The sequence below is a fragment of the Mesoplodon mirus genome (assembly GCF_964341445.2).
Source record: "Mesoplodon mirus genome assembly, chromosome: 4".
NCBI classification, from domain to species: Eukaryota; Metazoa; Chordata; class Mammalia; order Artiodactyla; family Ziphiidae; genus Mesoplodon; species Mesoplodon mirus.
In genome coordinates this window covers 35,005,759-35,030,490 of record NC_138979.1, presented here as the reverse complement: position 1 = coordinate 35,030,490, position 24,732 = coordinate 35,005,759, and the positions used below count along the sequence as shown (strand labels likewise).

General features: G+C 45.9%; 1 protein-coding gene across 21 annotated transcripts in view; it reads right to left on the bottom strand.

Annotated features, from left to right (window-relative positions):
• Positions 1–24,732, bottom strand: part of LOC309802169 (uncharacterized protein) — a 249,174-nt gene that overhangs the window by 147,880 nt on the left and 76,562 nt on the right. For 18 of the 21 annotated variants that reach the window (XR_014293724.1, XR_014293725.1, XR_014293726.1 and 15 more), the window contains 2 exons: positions 13,151–13,508; positions 12,810–13,010 (listed from right to left, as the gene is read on the bottom strand). The gene's annotated coding sequence lies outside the window, so the exon portion shown is untranslated. The remainder of the gene's footprint in view (positions 1–12,809; positions 13,011–13,150; positions 13,509–24,732) is intronic. The other 3 variants (XR_014293736.1, XR_014293737.1, XR_014293739.1) reach the window with 1 other exon arrangement.

Genomic DNA, 24,732 nt, shown 5'->3' with positions numbered 1-24,732 from the left:
CCGTTGTGGAGCACGGGCTCTGGACGCGCAGGCTCAGCGACCATGGCTCACGGGCCCAGCCGCTCCGGGGCATGTGGGATCTTTCCGGACCGGGGCACAAACCCATGTCCCCTGCATCGGCAGGCGGACTCTCAACCACTGCGCCACCAGGGAAGCCCGAAATGCACCTTTTTGAAGTTTCCGCCTAATTTTGCCCTAGCTCTACTCTTTGAAGCCACACAAGTCATGGCTCCTTACATACTTGAAGACGGCTCTATCCCACCCCTATGTTGGTTGTCTACGTGGTGATTCTGTTGCTTCTCTGAGTAAAAGAAAATCTGAGCGTATGGCTGGGAGTTATCTGTGCTGCTGCCCATTCCCAGAGAGACGTGTGAGGGCCCTGAAACAGTCATCATGTTAGGATCGATTTTTCCTCTGGAAGGCACTTCCTGTAGGATCTGTCCTACCCGTCCTTACTAATACGCTCCTGGAGTATTTGTTCTTAGGTGGTTCACGGGCACGTGGTCAGAGTGCTCTGTGTCTTGCGGTGAAGGATTCCGCAGTCGGCAAGTGGCCTGTAAGCGCACGAGAGCCAATGGGACTGTGCAGGTGATGCCTCCGAGAGCATGTGCCCCCAGAGAGAGGCCTCTGGGAAGAAGACCCTGCTCCACTCACCCGTGTGTTCAAGGGCTTATTGAACCAGGGAACCAGGGAATGCCGACAAATCTAGTGTTTTGCTAGTATGATCATTTAGTATAATCATCCAGTCCCCGTGGTCCAACCCATGCATCAAAACAATGAAATTAAAAAGGAGACTTCCCTGGCGGTCCAGTGGTGGACCTCGCCTTCCAGTGCAGGGGGTGCGGGTTGGATCCCTTGTCGGGGACCAAGATCCCACGTGCCTCGCGGCCAAAAATACCAAAACATAAAACAGAAGGAATATTGTAACAAATTCAATGAAGACTTTTCAAATGGTCACACCAGAAAAATAAAATAAACCCATGCATCAGGGCCCCTTCGCACAGGGGAAGAGGGGAGCCCAACTGCTGCGTGACAGTCATGAAACTCAGCTGCACGGGGACCTTACCACACTGCGCACAGGCTGGTTCACGGGACCTTCTTATCCTTTTATGAGCCTCTCTGATGTAATTAACACAGGCCACAGGGATCCAAAGTTCCCCTCGGCCCTTCTGAAAATGTTCGGGGATGTTAGTGCAGGAAGGGATTCGACACTTTCTGCACGTCTGCCCCGCAGTGCAGCAGTTGTTGCTGCTGGGAGTCATTGTGTTAATTCTCTTAGGTCACTTCCCCTCTAGTGGTTCTGATTAACTCCAAGCACTACATGGCTACACACTTGTCTAACTGGAAAATGCACAGCCCCAAGTCTGTGCAGGGACGATGCAAAGCAGAGTGTGATACATCTCTCTAGAGCATCAAGTTTATTAACTAGAATTGGAAGAACCAAGGAGTTCTTGGAACAAGAACTCTCCCCCTCCCCCACCAACACGGAAGACAGAAGAGTGGGGGAGGGGAGACGTGCCCCAGGAATGACAGTCCAGTCTCTGAAGTCTGAAGTTTCACCCAGGTGGGGGTTGAGGGGTGGACCTGCAGCCACGGTGGCCTCTCTTTCGGTGGCCCGGGCTGCTCCGGACCATCCTCTGAGCTGGCCAGGGTCTTGGATACGATGTTTCTGAAGGCCGTGCAGAGAACAGAGTCATCTTCAACTGGACCGGGTCCCAGGGCGCGTGGCAGCCTGACCTTCCTGCCTCGGGTCATCCATGGGGTTCAGGCGGTTTCACTTTATGACGACGCCTCAGCTTGCAACAAAGGTGTTTAGATATGAAGTTGCAGATTCTCCTAGCCACCCCTTGCTTTTTCTGTCTGTGGCCAGAGGGAGTGGATGAGGACATACTCTCAGGCTGCCCAGCGTGGGAGGACCTTCCAGTGTTGGACACACCCGGGGGGCAGCTGGTTCCCTCTGGGGCTCCAATCCTGCTGCTGGTGGACGGGGATGTCCCAGGGCCACACTGGTCGGCTGGGCTGGGGGTGGCAGTCCTCGACTCCAGGCTGGGTGGGGGACAGGCAGGCTCACTGGTCTTCTGCCCTGCCTGCTGGTCTTCCTGCAGCTGCCCATTTTCTCCCTGGTAGAGCCATCTGGCTTTCAGGGTGGACAACTCGGGGCTTAAAGAAGCCTCAAGTTCACTGCCACTGAGGTCCCCGGAAGAGAAGGGCCTCACAGTTATGATGGAGGACCCCACCATTGGTTTCATGGAGCTCACACTGCCTGTTCCTGGGTCTTGGATCTGGTCGCAAGTCCAGCCCAGAGTCCTCACCGTGGTCACCTCCGGGTCCTCTTCACAGGGTGGCTGGAGTGGCTCCTTCTGGCCCATGTTCACCCATGGATGCCTCATGACGTCAGATAAGGTGCCTCTGTCACGGGGGTTGAGGGCAATCATTTTTTGTAATAGAGCCCTTATCTCCAAAGACAGGTAAGGTGGGATGGGGTATTGCCCTCGTAGGATTTGCTCCCGCATCTCCCGGACGTCTTCTCCCACAAAGGGCCGGCACGCAGTTACCATGCTGTAGAGAACTACACCCAGGCTCCACACGTCCAACGCAGGGCCGCTGTAGCTCTGCCCCCGCAACAGTTCCGGGGCAGCATACGGGACTGTGCCGCAGATCGTGTCCAGTATGCCACTCTCATCACACTTGTTGCTGAGGCCAAAGTCTGTCAGTTTTATATTCATGTTGGCATCCAAGAGGAGGTTCGGTAGCTTCAGGTCCCTGTGCACGATGCCCCTCTGGTGGCAGTGCTGCAGGGCGGAGACCAGCTGCTGGAACGGGCGTCGGGCCTCCGCCTCTGTCATACGGCCATGGTTCACTAGGTAGCTGAACATGTCCCCCCCACTGAGGTACTCCATCACGAGGAACATTGTCTCCTCCGTGTCAATCACCCCCAGCAGTTTTACAATATTGGGGTGATCCAGAGCCTTCATACAGCACACTTCCCGGTAAACTGCCTGGGAAGTTGAGCAGCTCTGCCGACCTTTCTTAATGATCTTCACAGCCACCTGTGTCCCGGTCAGAATGTGCCGGGCCAGCTTCACTTTAGCGAAGCTGCCTTCACCAATGGTGTGGAGGATCTCGTACTCATCAATATGAGCCTCCTTGTCAGCGGAGTTGGCTGTGAGGCCCTCCATCATGGTGGCCTGCTAACTACACTGAATGACAGCACTAACTAGCAGTGCTAAAGAAGAAAAAATTTTAAACTGAAAGAAATGATAAAGAGAGAAAAAATAAAGAAAAAGGAGAAAAAGGCAAAGAAGAAATAAAAATGAGAAAAATAAAAAAGGCTAGAGAAAAGAGGAAAAAAATCCACAAAATTGCAGAAACAAGGAAAAAACAAGCTAACTGTGGGTCCAAGGCCGTCAGGTCACCAAAAGCAGCTTCCTGGGCTCTTAAGGACCAAAAACCTTGGCCCAGCTGGGCTCTTTTATACAGTTTTTGTGAAGTACATCACAGTGGGGCACTGTGAGGTCACAGCAAGAAATGGACCCATCACCGCTGGGGATAAACCACAGTGGTTTTCTCACTTTTTCAGTTCAAGGCCCCTTTACACTTAGGAAAAAGGATCCCAAAGAAATTTTTCTGTACGTGTGTTATTAGAATTTGGTATTCACTTTGGTATAAATTAAAATCTGTAGGATACTTCAGTGGCCTTTTTATTTCTAGTTTGAAAAGATGTAATAATTTTAGAGACCTCATAATGTCTACACTTGATCTACAGATTCAACACAATCCCTTTCAAAATCCCAGCTTCTTTGCAGAAATTGACAAGCTGATCCTAAAATTCATATGGAAATATAAAGGACCCAGTATAGCCAGAACAATCTAGAGAAAGAACAAAGTGGGAGGGCTCAGACTTCTCAGTTTCAAAACTTACTACGAAACTGTAATCATCATGAGAGTGTGGTACTCGCATAGCATAGACACATAGATTGATGAAAGAGAGTTGAAAGTCTGGAGATAAATCCATGTATCTATGTCAACTGATTTTCTGCAAAGGTGCCAAGACCATTCAATGGGGAAAGAATAATCTCCTCAGCAAATGCTGCAGGACAACTGAATAGCCACATCCAAAAGAAAGAACTTGGATTCCTAGCCTACAACATATACAAAAAATTAAGTCAAAATTTATCAGAGACCTAAACTTAAGAGCTAAAACAATAAAGCTCCTGGAAGAAAATGTAGCCATAAATCTTCATGCTTTGGATTAGGAGACGGTTTCTTAGATATGACACCAAAACATAAGCTACAACAACAACAAAAATAAATTGGACCACATCAAAATTAAAAACTTTTTTTTGCTACGAAGGACATGATCAAGAAAGTGGACAGCCCACAGAATGGGAGAAAATATTTAAAAATCATATATATGAGGAGGAGCTTCAAGGTGGTGGAAGAGTAAGACGTGGAGATCACCTTCCTCCCCACAGATATATCAGAAATACATCTACATGTGGAACAACACCTACCGAGCACCTACTAAACACTGGCAGAAGACCTCAGACCTCCCAAAAGGCAAGAAACTCCCCACGTACATGGGTAGGGCAAAAGAAAAAAGAAACAAAAGAGACAAAAGAATAGGGACGGGACCTGCACCAGTGAGAGGGAGCTGTGAAGGAGGAAAGGTTTCTACATACTAGGAGGCCCCTTGGCGGACGGAGACTACGGGTGGCAGAGGGGGGAGCTTCGGAGCCACAGAGGAGAGTGCAGCAACAGGGGTGCCGAGGGCAAAGCAGAGAGATACCCGCACAGAGGATCAGTGCCAACCAGCACTCACCAGCCCGAGAGGCTTGTCTGCTCACCTGCCGGGGTGGGTGGGGGCTGGGAGCTGAGGCTCAGGCTTTGGAGGTCGAATCCCAGGGAGAGGACTGTGGTTGGCTGTGTGAACATAGCCTGAAGGGGCTAGTGCGCCACAGCTAGCCAGCAGGGAGTCCGGGGAAAAGTCTGGACCTGCCGAAGACTCAAGAGACTCTTTCTTGCCTCTTTGTTTCCTGGTGCGTGAGGAGAGGGGATTAAGAGCGCCACTTAAATGAGCTACAGAGACGGGTGTGAGCCGCGGCTATCAGCGCAGACCCCAGAGATGGGCATGAGATGCTAAGGATGCTGCTGCCGCCACCAAGAAACCAGTGAGCAAGCACAGGTCACTACCCACACTTCCCCTCCCGGGATCCTGTGCAGCCCGCCATTGCCAAGGTCCTGTGATCCAGGGACAACTTCCCCGGGAGAACACACAGCACACTTCAGGCTAGTGCAACATCACGCTGGCCTCTGCCACCACAGGCTTGCCTCGCATCCATACTCCTCCCTCCCCCCAGCCTGAGTGAGCCAGAGCCCCTGAATCAGCAGCTCCTTTAACCCTATCCTGTCTGAGTGAAGAATAGATGCCCATCGGTCACCTACACACAGAGGCGGGGCCAAATCCAAAGCGGAATCCCAGGAGCTGTGCAAACAAAGGAGAGAAAGGGAAATTTCTCCCAGCAGCCTCAGGAGCAGAGGATTAAATCTCCACAATCAACCTGATGTACCCTGCATCTGTGGAATACCTGAATAGAAAACAAATCATCCCAAATTGAGGAGGTGGACTTTCGGAGCAACTACATATATATATATATATATATATCTCCCTTTTTCTCTTTTAGTGAGTGTATATGTGTATGTTTCTCTGTGTGATTTTGTCTGTATAGCTTTGCTTTTACCATTTGTCCTAGGGTTCTGTCTGTCCTTTTTTTTTTCTGCGGTACACGGGCTTCTCACTGTTGTGGCCTCTCCCGTTGCGGAGCACAGGCTCCGGATGTGCAGGCTCAGCGGCCATGGCTCACGGGCCCAGCCGCTCCGCGGCATATGGGATCCTCCCGGACCGGGGCATGAACCTATATCCCCTGCATCGGCAGGCGGACTCTCAACCAGTGCGCCACCAGGGAGGCCCTGTCCTTTTTTTTTTTTCAACGTAAAAAATGTTTTTTCTTAATAATTATTTTTTATATTAATAACTTTAGTTTATTTTACATTATTTTATTTTATCTTCTTCTTTCTTTTTTTTTCTCCATTTTATTCTGAGCCGTGTGGAGCACAGGCTCTTGGTGCTCCAGCCAGGCATCAGGGCTATGCCACTGAGAAGGGAGAGCCAGTTCAGGGCACTAGTCCACAAGAGACCTCCCAGCTCCACATAATATCAAATGGCAAAAATCTCCCAAAGATCTCCATCTCAATGCCAAGACCCAGCTCCACTCAACGACCAGCAAGCTACAGTGCAGGACACCCTATACCAAACAACTAGCAATACAGTAACACAACCCCATCCATTAGCACAGAGGCTGCCTAAAATCATAATAAGGCCACAAACACCCCAAAACACACCACCAGACATGGATGTGCCCACCAGAAAAGATCCAGCCTCATGCACCAGAACACAGGCATTAGTCCCATCCACCAGGAAGCCTACACAACCCATGGAACCAACTGTAGCCACTGGGGAGAGACACCAAAAACAACGGGAACTACGAACCTGCAGTCTGTGAAAAGGAGACCCCAAGCATAGTAAGTTAAGCAAAATGAGAAGACAGAGAAACACACAGCAGATGAAGGAGCAAGGCAAAAACCCACCAGACCTAACAAATAAAGAGGAAATAGGCAGTCTACCTGAAAAACAATTCAGAATAATGATAGTAAAGATGATCCAAAATCTTGTAAATAGAATGGAGAAAATACATGAAACGTTTAGCAAGGACCTAAAAGAACAAAAGAGCAAACAAACAGTGATGAACAACCCAGTAAATGAAATAAAAAATTCTCTAGAGGGGATCAGTAGCAGAATAACTAAGGCAGAAGAATGGATAAGTGACCTGGAAGATAAAATAGTGGAAATAACTACTGAAGAGCAGAATAAAGAAAAAAGAATGAAAAGAATTGAGGACAGTCTCAGAGACCTCTGGGACAGCATTAAAGGCACCAACATTCGAATTATAGGGGTCCCAGAAGAAGAAGAGAAAAAGAAAGGGACTGAGAAAATATTTGAAGGGATTATCATTGAAAACTTCCCTAATATGGGAAAGGAAATAGTTAATCAAGTCCAGAGAGCACAGAGTCCCATACAAGATAAATCCAAGGAGAAACAAGCCAAGACACATATTAATCAAACTATCAAAAATTAAATACAAAGAACAAATATTAAAAGCAGCACGGGAAAAACAAAAAATAACACATAAGGGAATCCCCATAAGGTTAACAGCTGATCTTTCAGCAGAAACTCTGCAATCCAGAAGGGAGTGGCAGGACATATTTAAAGTGATGAAAGGGAAAATCCTAAAACCAAGATTACTCTACCCAGCAAGGATCTCATTCAGATTTGACAGAGAAATTAAAAGCTTTAGAGACAAGCAAAAGCTAAGCAAATTCAGCACCACCAATCCAGCTTTACAACAAACGCTAAAGGAACTTCTCTAGGCAGGAAACACAAGAGAAGGAAAAGACCTACAATAATAAACCCAAAGCAATTACGAAAATGGTAATAGGAACATAAATATCGATAATTACCTTAAATGTAAATGGATTAAATCCTCCAACCAAAAGACAGAGACTGGCTGAATGGATACAAAAACAAGACCTGTATATATGCTGTCTACAAGAGACCCACTTCAGACCTAGGGACACATACAGACTGAAAGTGAGGGGATGGAAAAAGATATTCCATGCAAATGGAAATCAAAAGAAAGCTGGAGTAGCAATTCTCGTATCAGACAAAATAGACTTTAAAACAAAGACTATTACAAGAGACCAAGAAGGACACTACATAATGATCAAGGGATCAATCCAAGAAGATGATATAACAATTGTAAATATTTATGCCCCCAACATAGGAGCACCTCAATACATAAGGCAAATACTAACAGTCATGAAAGGCGAAATCGACAGTAACACAATCATAGTAGGGGACATTAACACCCCACTTTCACCAATGGACATATCAGCCAAAACAAAAATAAATAAGGAAACAGAAGCTTTAAATGATACATTAAACAAGATGGACTTAATTGATATTTATAGGACATTCCATCCAAAAACAACAGAATACACATTTTCCTCGGGTGCTCATGGAACATTCTCCAGGATAGATCATATCTTGGGTCACAAATCAAGCCTTGGTAAATTTAAGAAAATTGAAATTGTATCAAGTCTCTTTTCCGACCACAACGTTATGAGACTAGATATCAGTTACAGGAAAAAATCTGTAAGGAATACAAACACATGGAGGCTAAACAACACACTACTTAATAACCAAGAGAGCACTGAAGAAATCAAAGAGGAAATCAAAAAATACCTAGAAACAAATGACAATGAAAACACAATGACCCAAAACCTATGGGATGCAGCAAAAGCAGTTCTAAGAGGGAAGTTTATAGCTATACAAGCCTACCTTACGAAACAAGAAACATCTCAAATAAACAACCTAACCTTACACCTAAAGCGATTAGAGAAAGAAGAACAAAAAACACCCAAAGTTAGCAGAAGGAAAGAAATCATAAAGATCAGATCAGAAATAAATGAAACAGAAATGAAGGAAACGATAGCAAAGATCAATAAAACTAAAAGGTGGTTCTTTGAGAAGAAACAAAATTGATAAACCATTAGCCAGACTCATTAAGAAAAAATAGGGAGAAGACTCAAATCAATAGAATTAGAAATGAAAAAGGATAAATAACTGACACTGCAGAAATACAAAGGATCATGAAAGATTACTACCAGCAACTATATGACAATAAAATGGACAACCTGGAAGAAATGGACAAATTCTTAGAAATGCACAACCTTCTGAGACTAAACCAGGAAGAAATAGAAAATATGAACAGACCAATCACAAGCACTGAAATTGAAACTGTGATAAAAAATCTTCCAACAAACAAAAGCCCAGGACCAGATGGCTTCACAGGCGAATTCTATCAAACATTTAGAGAAGAGCTAACACCTATCCTTCTACAACTCTTCCAAAATATAGCAGAGGGAGGAACACTCCCAAACTCATTCTACAAGGCCAACATCACTCTGATACCAAAGCCAGACAAAGATGTGACAAAGAAAGAAAACTACAGGCCAATATCACTGATGAACATAGATCCAAAAATCCTCAACAAAATACTAGCAAACAGAATCCAACAGTGCATTGAAAGGATCATGCACTATGATGAAGTGGGGTTTATCCCAGGAATGCAAGGATTCAATATACGCAAATCAATCAACGTGATACACCATATTAACAAATTGAAGGAGAAAAACCATATGATTAGAACAGTCCCTAACACCCTACACAAAAATAAACTCAACATGGATTAAAGACCTAAATGTAAGGCCAGACACCATCAAACTCTTAGAGGAAAACATAGGCAGAACACTCTATGACATAAATCACAGCAAGATCCTTTTTGTCCCACCTCCTAGAGAAATGGAAATAAAAACAAAAATAAACAAATGGGACCTAATGAAACTTAAAAGATTTTGGACAGCAAAGGAAACCATAAACAAGATGAAAAGACAACCCTCAGAATGGGAGAAAATATTTGCAAATGAAGCAACTGACAAAGGATTAATCTCCAAAACATATAAGCAACTCACGCAGCTCAGCATCAAAAAAACAAACAACCCAATCCAAAAATGGGCAGAAGCCCTAAATAGACATTTCTCCAAAGAAGATATACAGATTGCCAACAGACACATGAAAGAATGCTCAGCACCATTAATCATTACAGAAATGCAAATCAAAACTACAATGAGATATTATCTCACACCAGTCAGAATGGCCATCATCAAAAAATCTACAAACAATAAATGCTGGATAGGGTGTGGGGAAAAGGGAACCATCTTGCACTGTTGGTGGGAATGTAAAATGATATAGTCACTGTGGAGAACAGTATGGACGTTCCTTAAAAAACTAAAAATAGAACTACCATACGACCCAGTAATCCCACGACTGGGCATATACCCTGAGAAAACCATAATTCAAAAAGAGTCATGTACCAAAATGCTCAATGCAGCTCTATTTACAATAGCCAGGACATGGAAGCAACCTAAGTATCCATCAACAGATGAATGGATAAAGAAGATGTGGCACATATATACAATGGAATATTACTCAGTCATAAAAAGGAGCAGAACTGAGTTATTTGTAGTGAGGTGGATGGACCTAGAGACTGTCATACAGAGTGAAGTAAGTCAGAAAGAGAAAAACAGATACTGTATGCTAACACATATATATGGAATCCAAAAAAAATAAAGGAATAAAGAAAATGGTCAGAAGAACCTAGGGGCGAGATGGGAATAAAGATGCAGACCTACTAGAGAATGGACTTGAGGATATGGGGAGGGGGAAGGGTAAGCTGCGACAAAGAGAGTGGCATGGACATATATATAGTACCAAACGAAAAATAGATAGATAGTGGGAAGCAGCTGCATAGCACAGGGAGATCAGCTCAGTGCTTTGTGACCACCTAGAGCGGTGGGATAGGGAGGGTGGGAGGGAGGGAGACGCAAGAGGGAAGAGATATGGGGACATATGTATATGTATAACAGATTCACTTTGTTATAAAGCAGAAAACAACACACCATTGTAAAGCCATTGTACTCCAATAAAAATGTTTAAAAAAATCATGTATATGAAAGGGAACTTGTTTCTAAAATATATAAAGAACACTCAAACTCAATAATAAAAACACAAATAAACTAATTAAAATATTGAAAAGGATCTGAATAGACATTTCTCCAATAAAGACTTACAAATGGCCAATAAGAACAGGAAAAGATACTTAGCATCATTACTCATTAGGGAAATGTTAATCACAAAGAGAGATAGTAGTAAGTGTTGATGAGGACATGGAGAAATTGGAACCTTAGTACTTTGCAAGCGGGAATGTAAAATGGTCTAGCCACTTTGGAAAACAGTCTGACAGTTCTTCAAAACGTTAAATGTATGGGTTACCATATGACCCAGTAATTCTACTCCTAGGTATGTACCGAAGAGAAACGAAAACAGGTTCACACAAAAACTTGTACATGAATGTTCACAGCAGCATTATTTATAAGAACCAAAAACTGGGAATAACTCAAATCAAACCCATAATACAACTCCAAAAATTGGAAATACCTGACAGATAGATAAACGTGGTGTATTTGTACAATGGAATATCATCTGGCCATTCAAAAGAATAAAGTACTAATATGTATTACAAGGTGATGAACCTTAAAGACATTATGGTCAGGGAGGGAAGGCAGACACAAAAGACCACATATTGTATGATTCTACTTATATGAAGTGTCTACAGTAGGTAAGTCTCTAGAGAAAAAGGTAGCTGAACAGTTATCTAGACCTGAGGGGGAGAGGCCAGGAGAGGAATTGGGAGTAGATGCTAAAGGGTAAAGGGTTTCTTTTGGGGATGGTGATAAAGTCTTAAAATTGATTGTGGTGATGGTTGCACAACTCTAAAAACCATTAAGTTGTATCTGTTAAACAGTGACTTGTACAGTATGTGAGTTATATCACAATAATGTTGTTACGAAAAAAAAAAGATTGTATGAGGGAAACTGGTCAACTAATGTAAGAAAAACAAGTAAAATGAGAGCCCAAACTCACAGCGTACCTCAGAATAAATTCTGACTTGATTCAAGTGCTCAGTGTAAAAGTAATTAAACTGGACTAGAACTATCAGGACGGGAAAGACCTTTTCAAGCATAAAACAAATCACAGGAAAAATTAATAGGTGTCATGAGTACAGAAAAATTTAAGAACTGCATGTCAAAATATTTTTTTTCCGTAATTGAACTCACCTCAACACATAGCCTTCATTTTTGCTCTGAGCAGGAAAACCCAAACTTGCCCACGGCTTATGGTTTTAAGCATAGTTATTTCTGAACCTAAGACTGGTCAATTACAGATTGGCCCTGTGCTTTCCCCTTCTGCCCAGAGGTGGTCTAAGTTTCTGGGGGAAAAGAGGAGGAAAGGAAACTTCTGGCTCTGAAGGAGGGCTGTCTGGCCCTTAGAGCTGGGCTTCCATCCTCCTTAACTTCCCTCGGGGACAGCTGATCCCCCGTAGCTAGTCCTCAGCAGTGCCGCTGCAGCACATGGTTTTGGAACCCCAGCATGCATGAGCTCACGATGTTGTTTATACTGCACTGTGCTTTTGTTCCAGTGTCCTGGACGTTGCCTGGGTCGCGCTGTGAGGATGCAGCAGCAGCAGCAGCAGCATATAATTTGTCAACACCCCAACCGTTCTGAGTCCGGCTGTGATGACAGGAGGTACCGGCCCCGCCCTAGGGCAGCACACAACCTCTGCCACCTCAGTAGTGACTATGACCGCCTGAAAGTGGCATCATCTGTCCTCTATACCACCTCTCATAATGGACAGTTCCTACTAAATTATGATTTCTCATGGTGCCATCCTCAATAGTATGTATTATACCAAATACTCTTGTTTTTGCGGTACACGGGCCTCTCACTGCCGTGGCCTCTCCCGCTGCGGAGCACAGGCTCCGGACGCGCAGGCCCAGCGGCCATGGCTCACGGGCCCAGCCTCTCCGCGGCATGAGGGATCTTCCCGGTCCGGGGCACGAACCCGTGTCCCCTGCATCGGCAGGCGGACTCTCAACCACTGCGCCACCAGGGAAGCCCAGTGTGTCCTAAATGTAAACTAGAGCGCTCCTCTTAGTGGAGAACATTGCTCACAAACAAATTCATACTCATACCAGAATATATTTCAAGTGCTTATATAAACGGAGCTTACAGTTTGTTAACAAATGTGTCATTCTTCTCTTCCTTGCCTAAATCGATCTGCTCCAGCTCATCAGGAGACTGTGTCTTTTGAGGTGCGTGCCTTGATGTGGTGCCGGAGGCTCATGGAAACACGTGGTTTGCTTGCCTCTATTGAGGTTGTGATTCCTCCACCACTTTGCTTAGTCAGCCAGGAACAATTCAGATGAGTTTCCTGTTGAATAAGGTCATAACTGTCAAGCCTTTGCTATACTGAAAGTACAGTACAGTAAAAGGCTTGATCCCAGCAAGAAGTGACACCCCACTTTCTCCCACTGTCCACCTTTTTGTTTGTTTTTCTCATTTCAGACCCACCTTTTGGAGGAACCGCTCGTCGGGGGGCTTGTGATGCATGTTGGCACACAGGCCCTTGGAGGCCCTGGTACATCAGCCTGTGGTCAGGGCTTCCAGTCTCGGAAGGTGGACGGTGTCCACACGAGGAGCTGCAAGACGGTGGCTGAGAGACGCTGCGAGCCGGGAGAGAAACCCTCTTCCTGGCGGCACTACCTGGGGCCTTCCTGTGATAGTATTGCGACCACCCCGAAGCCTTGTGCAAACCAGACCGCATGGAGCCAACCTTGTCAGGGTCTCGTCCGCAGGGCCATTCTGAACGGATGTGGTGTCTTGGGACATCAGGAGAGTAGCTGCTTTGATGTGGGTGCAACTTGGTGTCCTGTAGAGAAAAGAATAGTTGACTGAGTAGGGTGGTCGGTGGCCTACTAACGAGCACTGGGAGCCTCTCCGCAGCCTCTTTCTGTCTTGGAATTTCAGCCCCACAGACAAGGCTTCCTTGGATGGGATTGGACAGGTGTGTAAATGCCCTGAAGTTATGTGGGAAATGTAATCATATATATTTTTCTAGGGGGAGGTCCATTGCTTTGGTAAGTTTTCCCTGGGGTTCATGACACCCCAGAAGCTAGTGCCGCTGTCAGCACTGGGAGGAGCAGGTGGCCTGAAGGGCTGTGACGTCCCCTGAGGGCATCGAGAAGCCACTTGGCCCAGCTAAGAAGGGAGTCCAGGGCACTTCTGACTCCAGTGCCAAGCAGTGGCCCTAACCCAAGCCTAGCTTCTTCGCTTCCCTCTGTGATCTCAGTTTCCGCTTTTCATAAAATCATGCACTTCTTTTTGTAACTAGATCTCTAATGAGCTATGTGTTCAATGGATTTTTTTTTTTTTTTTTGCAGGAGGCTGCACAGACGCAACTCACCACTGTACGTTTGTAAAGCATCTTAATTTGTGTTCGCTAGACCTCTACAAACAAAGGTGCTGTCAATCGGGTCAAGAAGGATAAAACTTTGCAGGGGAGTCCTAATGCCGCTGTGAAGATGAAGCAAAATGTAAAAGCTCTCTTCCCCATGTAGCTGGCACAAAAACATATATTTCTTTACAAAAAACCCTCTAGGTTCTACAATCAGACAGAAGTCAATGCAAAATCACCACTATTAAAATTGGGTACTGTCATTTCCCCATGGCCGGTTTTTTAATTCCAGCTCTTGTAAATGGTACGTTCCAGGACTAACATAAAATACCGTAGCAGGTGCGCCACTGCACTTGGGACCTCGTTCTGTCCTTCTAATCAGGAAATCACCAAGATCACCTGTGCACTGTCACGAGCTGCCTCTTCCTGTGATTTATAGACTAGTACAGAGTACGACATCCTGAGGGCTTGGCAAACACGGCAACTGATGACTTCTCTCAGTTTTAGGGTTGCAACAGGTGTATAAGGCATTTACATTTGAGAAGCTCTGGCCAGTAGTTCTTAAGATGTTGGCTCTAATGGCATTTTTATGGACCCTTACTAAACGTGAAAAGGAGACAATCACTCTGGACAGGCTTGTGACCCTGACTGATCCAGGCATTCTGGGAGAATGGCATCTTGTCCTCGCTCTTAGAGAACTTAGGGAAGAAAACACTGAGTAAACATGGCTGCCATTTTCACAACTACGGAAATCGACCTGTGACCAAATGAGGCATCTTGGAAATTAAAGGAGACGGAAGGTTAACCTCTTCTACTGATTTTGAAGTATATTCAAAGCGTTCTTTTAAGAGCTGTGAATGAGACTTTTCTCAGCACTATTCTCTTGCACACAAACAGAAAAGCCAAAGCCTTGTTAGACCGAATTTATGCATAAGATAGTATCCCTAAGGAGTTTTATTTTGGAAAAATTATGAGAAAGTAATCTAGCTATGAAACATGATAGCTGAAAAGAACTGTTTACAGTAAATAACTGTTTTAATGTGAACTGATTTGTCAGTAAATCCAAAGCGAATTAGCGTTAGGCTGGAAGGTACAGTTAGGATGAGGAGTAATGTAAGCCTTACTAATGTAAGGCTTGGGTCCACTCTCATATACAGTGTGATGAAATCCCAAATATTCTGTCTTTTACATGTCAACATTTTGGGATTTTACCATTTTTCCACTATTGCCCTTTATTCTGCCCGAGTTCTAATCCAGGATCCCACATTGTGTTTTGTTGCCTTGCCTCTCTAGCCTCCTCCAATCAGGGATGCTTCCTCAATTTCTTCTTGTCTTTCATGACCTTGACACTTTTGACCATGACACTGGCTAGAGGTTTTATCGAATGGCCCTCAATCTGGGGTTATCTAGTGTTTTCTCAAGATGAGAGTGAGGTTATGCATTCTTGCCCTTCTTAACGCATACTATCAGGGGGAACAATATGTCAATAAGTCCTTTTACCAGTGACTTGATCCTTGGTTCTGGTAGTTTCTGCCATGTTTCTTGTCTATTAAGTTACTATTTTTCTCTTTCTAATTAATACATGCTTATTTCAGAGACAATACTTTGACACTGCGCAAATATTCCACTGTTTCTTAAAGTATTGCCCCTTAATTTTAGCATCCACTGTGGACTGTGCCTACAACAATTATCACGAAGATGTTCTAATTGTGACCTTCTACTTTCTTCATTCCGTCTACTTTTACTAATTGGAATTCTTTGGAAGGGAAGAGTTGTTCCTTCTTCCCCATTTATTCACTTTATGTATATCCACATGGACTCCACGGGATGCGTATATATCTATATATCTAGATATAGTTGTAGATATAGATATCTATATCTATATATAGATATATATTTAAGGGTTGAAATCCAACACTATCATTATTTTGTTGCTCAAAGCATTCTAGCTTTGGTCATTGGGAGGGTTAAAAGGTTGATTGCATATACACTAATCCTTGAATGTGTGTGCACGCACGTGCATGTGCACAAACACACACACACAATTTTTTTCCTGTATCTATGCATTCATACTGAAACCTTGAATGCCAGTCCAGCACATAGGGACGTTATTACAGTCTATACCTTTTTCTTGTTTGTAAACTTCTTTCTATGACAGCGAGAAGCCTGGCTTTCGTTATCTGCAATATATTTTCTTGGTTTGACCTTATTATACCAGATAAATACCGTATGGTAACACATATTTACGGAATCTAAAAAGAAAAAAGAAAAAAATGGATCTGAAGAACCTAGGGGCAGGTTAGGAATAAAGACGCAGACTTAGAGAATGGACTTGAGGACACGGGGAGGGGGAACAGTAAGCTGGGACAAAGTGAGAGAGTGGCATGGACATAGATACACTACCAAATGTAAAATAGATATCTAGTGTGAAGCAGCCGCATAGCACAGGGAGATCAGCTCAGTGCTTTGTGACCACCTAGAGGGGTGGGATAGGGAGGGTGGGAGGGAAACGCAAGAGGGAGGAGATAACGGGGATATATGTGTACGTAGACCTGATTCAATTCCTTATAGAGCAGAAACTAACACAACATTGTAAAGCAGTTACACTCTAAGAAAGATGTTAAAAAAAAAAAAAAAAGAAAACCCTTCCATGCCTTCCCATTGTCGTTAGGAGAAAGGTCAAAATTCCTGGCATAGGGACTGTGTCTGTCTTGTTCACTTTGTCCCCCAATGTCTAAAATAATGCCTTGCATATAGTAAGTGCCCAGTACCTATTTGCTGCCTGACTAAATACGTGAGTGAAAAAATAAAAGTCCCTCCGTGCTTGGGTCTCAGGCTGCCCTTCTGCCTCATTGCTGTGTCTCCCAGCCTGGTTATTGGATCTCCATCCACAATAGACTTTTCCGTACCTTCGATAGACCGTTCTGTCTCCTGACTCAGGGCCTTTGTACATACTGCTTCCTCTCTTTTCACTTAGTTATTCCTATTCATCTATTTTCAGGGAAACCTTCTAGGCCCCAAACTAAACCAGACCCTGTGCTGTATGTTTTTCAATTTCCGTATCATTCTTCTGCACAGCTCTTACCACAATCTGCCTGTCTTGCCCACGTACTGGACCATCAGTTCTATGAGAGCAAATCCACAGCTGGTGTGTTTAACAAGTAATCCCCATTACTCAGCACAGTGATTGCCCCACTGCACACTCTAAAAATATTTGTTAAATGAATGAATGAATGATTGAATAGCATAGCCCCTAGCAGATAACTGACCAGTGATGCTGTGGACGGAAAACACTGCACAATCGAAAAGTCGAGAGGTCTGTTTCATCTGACAGACATTCTGAGGACTTCAAGCTTGGGACATAGCATCGCAGATAATGCTGAGAAACTGTTCTGAAGTGGCAAGGAGGGGATTGGGGAGCCACGATATATAGGAGTTTTTGCAACAAAAGACAAGGTAGTTGGAACATCAAAAGATGACTGTTAATTAAAGAAAATCAGCTATCTCAAGTTAAGGAATTTAGCGCTTTTGTCTGTATGGGAAGATGCAAGTGTCTGGGTTTACTGAAATCATTCCTTTGATGTGCACCTCCACTATCTGGGGCCAGTGTCCTGTGCTTTCTCATCCTGAGTCTCCTTGGGGTGGTGCACCATTAGGGCGGCCATAATATGATGGCTTGATGGCTGCAACATCCTTTGTTTACTGATATGGCAGGCAACATTTCAGCTCACAATGCCAAAACCCATAGTAAAAACAACAACAAAAAATCAAACCAAGACAAAACCCAAACAGTAGTAGCACTTACTGAGCACAAACCTGTGAGGTAGACACTATTATCAACCTCATTTTACTGAGGAGGAAGCGGAAGTGTACAGAATGTTGTACAGCTCACTGCCCTGTGCAAATGCCCACCCCGGATCCATGATCTGTGCGTTGGAGGAGAGGTGGGAGGTATGCTCACACCGTGAAACAAAAGAGATGCCTCGGAACACGTTCTCAGAAGAGCCGTGGATACCGTAGTCACCTTGACCTGTCTTCCAGTGCCGTAGGCACCTTGACTCTGGCGTGAGCTCCTCCTATCCTTCAAAGGAAGAGCTTGTGCAAGAGTCATCTGTCCCTCAGGAGGCAGCAAACTGATGCTAGAATAACTAGGAGGAACTTGATCCAAGAAATCTGCTTTATGTCAATTCTTGGTTCGCACAAAGTGAGAATTCACATTGGGAATTTTATCCTTGTTTATTAAGTACTCTCAAGCCTTTAGCCACTCCTAGAGAAAACAGAGTCATACACTTTCATACCTAGAAGAAACGGTAGAGATCATCTAACCCTAGATCCCTCTACATCAGGGGTCCTTCACATTTCAGTGCCACGGATCCCTCCGTAGTCTAGAGAAGCCTATGGCTCCCTTCTCAAACAAGGGTTTTAAATCTATAAAAATAAAACATACTTGATTACAAAGGAAGCCAATTAATTATATGGAAGTACAGTTCCTGAAGTAGTTTTCAATGTGTGATGTAGTCGTAAATTTGCTTCTCTATCAACACACTAAATTATAGGATCTGCTAGTACAACTGATTTTGAAATGGTGATGAATGTAACTGCTGTTCTGGATGCCTGCCACGATTTTCATGGCATGTGAAAACAGCTGTGATTTCTATTGGTAACAAAATCACAGGTATTGCTACTACTGATATACGTTGTGGCCTGCATTTTTACAATTGAAGGCAATACTCAATTGCCGTTAGAGCTTAGTGACAACGAGGATGTAATCCTTTTCCCATGCAAGTCCGTGGTTCCCTTGGAGAACCATGGGGCTCAGGTTAGGAACCCCTACTCTGCAGCATCCTGGTGGCAGCTCGAGCATCTTGAGTGACAGCGCACTCAGTATCTCCAAGGTGTCCAGGTCCTAGTTCAGTCTCCTATAATCATTATGAACTTTAGGGTCAGGTAAATCTAGAAGCAGTCCCAGCTCTGTTGGCATGTTAGTTATGTGACCATAGCTATTTAACCCTGTGGACATCGCTGTCTTCATTGCAAGAATGGGAACAAGATGACAATTACATTAGAAAACATGCAAATGTCTCAGAGCACAAAGAGCACATAGGTGATTTAGCAATATTTTCTTCCCTTTGGTTTCAGTGAGTTGAAATGCACCTTTTTTTTTTTTTTTTTTTGCGGTACGCGGGCCTCTCACTGCTGTGGCCTCTCCCGTTGTGGAGCACGGGCTCTGGACGCGCAGGCTCAGCGACCATGGCTCACGGGCCCAGCCGCTCCGGGGCATGTGGGATCTTTCCGGACCGGGGCACAAACCCATGTCCCCTGCATCGGCAGGCGGACTCTCAACCACTGCGCCACCAGGGAAGCCCGAAATGCACCTTTTTGAAGTTTCCGCCTAATTTTGCCCTAGCTCTACTCTTTGAAGCCACACAAGTCATGGCTCCTTACATACTTGAAGACGGCTCTATCCCACCCCTATGTTGGTTGTCTACGTGGTGATTCTGTTGCTTCTCTGAGTAAAAGAAAATCTGAGCGTATGGCTGGGAGTTATCTGTGCTGCTGCCCATTCCCAGAGAGACGTGTGAGGGCCCTGAAACAGTCATCATGTTAGGATCGATTTTTCCTCTGGAAGGCACTTCCTGTAGGATCTGTCCTACCCGTCCTTACTAATACGCTCCTGGAGTATTTGTTCTTAGGTGGTTCACGGGCACGTGGTCAGAGTGCTCTGTGTCTTGCGGTGAAGGATTCCGCAGTCGGCAAGTGGCCTGTAAGCGCACGAGAGCCAATGGGACTGTGCAGGTGATGCCTCCGAGAGCATGTGCCCCCAGAGAGAGGCCTCTGGGAAGAAGACCCTGCTCCACTCACCCGTGTCTTCAAGGGCTTATTGAACCAGGGAACCAGGGAATGCCGACAAATCTAGTGTTTTGCTAGTATGATCATTTAGTATAATCATCCAGTCCCCGTGGTCCAACCCATGCATCAAAACAATGAAATTAAAAAGGAGACTTCCCTGGCGGTCCAGTGGTGGACCTCGCCTTCCAGTGCAGGGGGTGCGGGTTGGATCCCTTGTCGGGGACCAAGATCCCACGTGCCTCGCGGCCAAAAATACCAAAACATAAAACAGAAGGAATATTGTAACAAATTCAATGAAGACTTTTCAAATGGTCACACCAGAAAAATAAAATAAACCCATGCATCAGGGCCCCTTCGCACAGGGGAAGAGGGGAGCCCAACTGCTGCGTGACAGTCATGAAACTCAGCTGCACGGGGACCTTACCACACTGCGCACAGGCTGGTTCACGGGACCTTCTTATCCTTTTATGAGCCTCTCTGATGTAATTAACACAGGCCACAGGGATCCAAAGTTCCCCTCGGCCCTTCTGAAAATGTTCGGGGATGTTAGTGCAGGAAGGGATTCGACACTTTCTGCACGTCTGCCCCGCAGTGCAGCAGTTGTTGCTGCTGGGAGTCATTGTGTTAATTCTCTTAGGTCACTTCCCCTCTAGTGGTTCTGATTAACTCCAAGCACTACATGGCTACACACTTGTCTAACTGGAAAATGCACAGCCCCAAGTCTGTGCAGGGACGATGCAAAGCAGAGTGTGATACATCTCTCTAGAGCATCAAGTTTATTAACTAGAATTGGAAGAACCAAGGAGTTCTTGGAACAAGAACTCTCCCCCTCCCCCACCAACACGGAAGACAGAAGAGTGGGGGAGGGGAGACGTGCCCCAGGAATGACAGTCCAGTCTCTGAAGTCTGAAGTTTCACCCAGGTGGGGGTTGAGGGGTGGACCTGCAGCCACGGTGGCCTCTCTTTCGGTGGCCCGGGCTGCTCCGGACCATCCTCTGAGCTGGCCAGGGTCTTGGATACGATGTTTCTGAAGGCCGTGCAGAGAACAGAGTCATCTTCAACTGGACCGGGTCCCAGGGCGCGTGGCAGCCTGACCTTCCTGCCTCGGGTCATCCATGGGGTTCAGGTGGTTTCACTTTATGACGACGCCTCAGCTTGCAACAAAGGTGTTTAGATATGAAGTTGCAGATTCTCCTAGCCACCCCTTGCTTTTTCTGTCTGTGGCCAGAGGGAGTGGATGAGGACATACTCTCAGGCTGCCCAGCGTGGGAGGACCTTCCAGTGTTGGACACACCCGGGGGGCAGCTGGTTCCCTCTGGGGCTCCAATCCTGCTGCTGGTGGACGGGGATGTCCCAGGGCCACACTGGTCGGCTGGGCTGGGGGTGGCAGTCCTCGACTCCAGGCTGGGTGGGGGACAGGCAGGCTCACTGGTCTTCTGCCCTGCCTGCTGGTCTTCCTGCAGCTGCCCATTTTCTCCCTGGTAGAGCCATCTGGCTTTCAGGGTGGACAACTCGGGGCTTAAAGAAGCCTCAAGTTCACTGCCACTGAGGTCCCCGGAAGAGAAGGGCCTCACAGTTATGATGGAGGACCCCACCATTGGTTTCATGGAGCTCACACTGCCTGTTCCTGGGTCTTGGATCTGGTCGCAAGTCCAGCCCAGAGTCCTCACCGTGGTCACCTCCGGGTCCTCTTCACAGGGTGGCTGGAGTGGCTCCTTCTGGCCCATGTTCACCCATGGATGCCTCATGACGTCAGATAAGGTGCCTCTGTCACGGGGGTTGAGGGCAATCATTTTTTGTAATAGAGCCCTTATCTCCAAAGACAGGTAAGGTGGGATGGGGTATTGCCCTCGTAGGATTTGCTCCCGCATCTCCCGGACGTCTTCTCCCACAAAGGGCCGGCACGCAGTTACCATGCTGTAGAGAACTACACCCAGGCTCCACACGTCCAACGCAGGGCCGCTGTAGCTCTGCCCCCGCAACAGTTCCGGGGCAGCATACGGGACTGTGCCGCAGATCGTGTCCAGTATGCCACTCTCATCACACTTGTTGCTGAGGCCAAAGTCTGTCAGTTTTATATTCATGTTGGCATCCAAGAGGAGGTTCGGTAGCTTCAGGTCCCTGTGCACGATGCCCCTCTGGTGGCAGTGCTGCAGGGCGGAGACCAGCTGCTGGAACGGGCGTCGGGCCTCCGCCTCTGTCATACGGCCATGGTTCACTAGGTAGCTGAACATGTCCCCCCCACTGAGGTACTCCATCACGAGGAACATTGTCTCCTCCGTGTCAATCACCCCCAGCAGTTTTACAATATTGGGGTGATCCAGAGCCTTCATACAGCACACTTCCCGGTAAACTGCCTGGGAAGTTGAGCAGCTCTGCCGACCTTTCTTAATGATCTTCACAGCCACCTGTGTCCCGGTCAGAATGTGCCGGGCCAGCTTCACTTTAGCGAAGCTGCCTTCACCAATGGTGTGGAGGATCTCGTACTCATCAATATGAGCCTCCTTGTCAGCGGAGTTGGCTGTGAGGCCCTCCATCATGGTGGCCTGCTAACTACACTGAATGACAGCACTAACTAGCAGTGCTAAAGAAGAAAAAATTTTAAACTGAAAGAAATGATAAAGAGAGAAAAAATAAAGAAAAAGGAGAAAAAGGCAAAGAAGAAATAAAAATGAGAAAAATAAAAAAGGCTAGAGAAAAGAGGAAAAAAATCCACAAAATTGCAGAAACAAGGAAAAAACAAGCTAACTGTGGGTCCAAGGCCGTCAGGTCACCAAAAGCAGCTTCCTGGGCTCTTAAGGACCAAAAACCTTGGCCCAGCTGGGCTCTTTTATACAGTTTTTGTGAAGTACATCACAGTGGGGCACTGTGAGGTCACAGCAAGAAATGGACCCATCACCGCTGGGGATAAACCACAGTGGTTTTCTCACTTTTTCAGTTCAAGGCCCCTTTACACTTAGGAAAAAGGATCCCAAAGAAATTTTTCTGTACGTGTGTTATTAGAATTTGGTATTCACTTTGGTATAAATTAAAATCTGTAGGATACTTCAGTGGCCTTTTTATTTCTAGTTTGAAAAGATGTAATAATTTTAGAGACCTCATAATGTCTACACTTGATCTACAGATTCAACACAATCCCTTTCAAAATCCCAGCTTCTTTGCAGAAATTGACAAGCTGATCCTAAAATTCATATGGAAATATAAAGGACCCAGTATAGCCAGAACAATCTAGAGAAAGAACAAAGTGGGAGGGCTCAGACTTCTCAGTTTCAAAACTTACTACGAAACTGTAATCATCATGAGAGTGTGGTACTCGCATAGCATAGACACATAGATTGATGAAAGAGAGTTGAAAGTCTGGAGATAAATCCATGTATCTATGTCAACTGATTTTCTGCAAAGGTGCCAAGACCATTCAATGGGGAAAGAATAATCTCCTCAGCAAATGCTGCAGGACAACTGAATAGCCACATCCAAAAGAAAGAACTTGGATTCCTAGCCTACAACATATACAAAAAATTAAGTCAAAATTTATCAGAGACCTAAACTTAAGAGCTAAAACAATAAAGCTCCTGGAAGAAAATGTAGCCATAAATCTTCATGCTTTGGATTAGGAGACGGTTTCTTAGATATGACACCAAAACATAAGCTACAACAACAACAAAAATAAATTGGACCACATCAAAATTAAAAACTTTTTTTTGCTACGAAGGACATGATCAAGAAAGTGGACAGCCCACAGAATGGGAGAAAATATTTAAAAATCATATATATGAGGAGGAGCTTCAAGGTGGTGGAAGAGTAAGACGTGGAGATCACCTTCCTCCCCACAGATATATCAGAAATACATCTACATGTGGAACAACACCTACCGAGCACCTACTAAACACTGGCAGAAGACCTCAGACCTCCCAAAAGGCAAGAAACTCCCCACGTACATGGGTAGGGCGAAAGAAAAAAGAAACAAAAGAGACAAAAGAATAGGGACGGGACCTGCACCAGTGAGAGGGAGCTGTGAAGGAGGAAAGGTTTCTACATACTAGGAGGCCCCTTGGCGGACGGAGACTACGGGTGGCAGAGGGGGGAGCTTCGGAGCCACAGAGGAGAGTGCAGCAACAGGGGTGCCGAGGGCAAAGCAGAGAGATACCCGCACAGAGGATCAGTGCCAACCAGCACTCACCAGCCCGAGAGGCTTGTCTGCTCACCTGCCGGGGCGGGTGGGGGCTGGGAGCTGAGGCTCAGGCTTTGGAGGTCGAATCCCAGGGAGAGGACTGTGGTTGGCTGTGTGAACATAGCCTGAAGGGGCTAGTGCGCCACAGCTAGCCAGCAGGGAGTCCGGGGAAAAGTCTGGACCTGCCGAAGACTCAAGAGACTCTTTCTTGCCTCTTTGTTTCCTGGTGCGTGAGGAGAGGGGATTAAGAGCGCCACTTAAATGAGCTACAGAGACGGGTGTGAGCCGCGGCTATCAGCGCAGACCCCAGAGATGGGCATGAGATGCTAAGGATGCTGCTGCCGCCACCAAGAAACCGGTGAGCAAGCACAGGTCACTACCCACACTTCCCCTCCCGGGATCCTGTGCAGCCCGCCATTGCCAAGGTCCTGTGATCCAGGGACAACTTCCCCGGGAGAACACACAGCACACTTCAGGCTAGTGCAACATCACGCTGGCCTCTGCCACCACAGGCTTGCCTCGCATCCATACTCCTCCCTCCCCCCAGCCTGAGTGAGCCAGAGCCCCTGAATCAGCAGCTCCTTTAACCCTATCCTGTCTGAGTGAAGAATAGATGCCCATCGGTCACCTACACACAGAGGCGGGGCCAAATCCAAAGCGGAATCCCAGGAGCTGTGC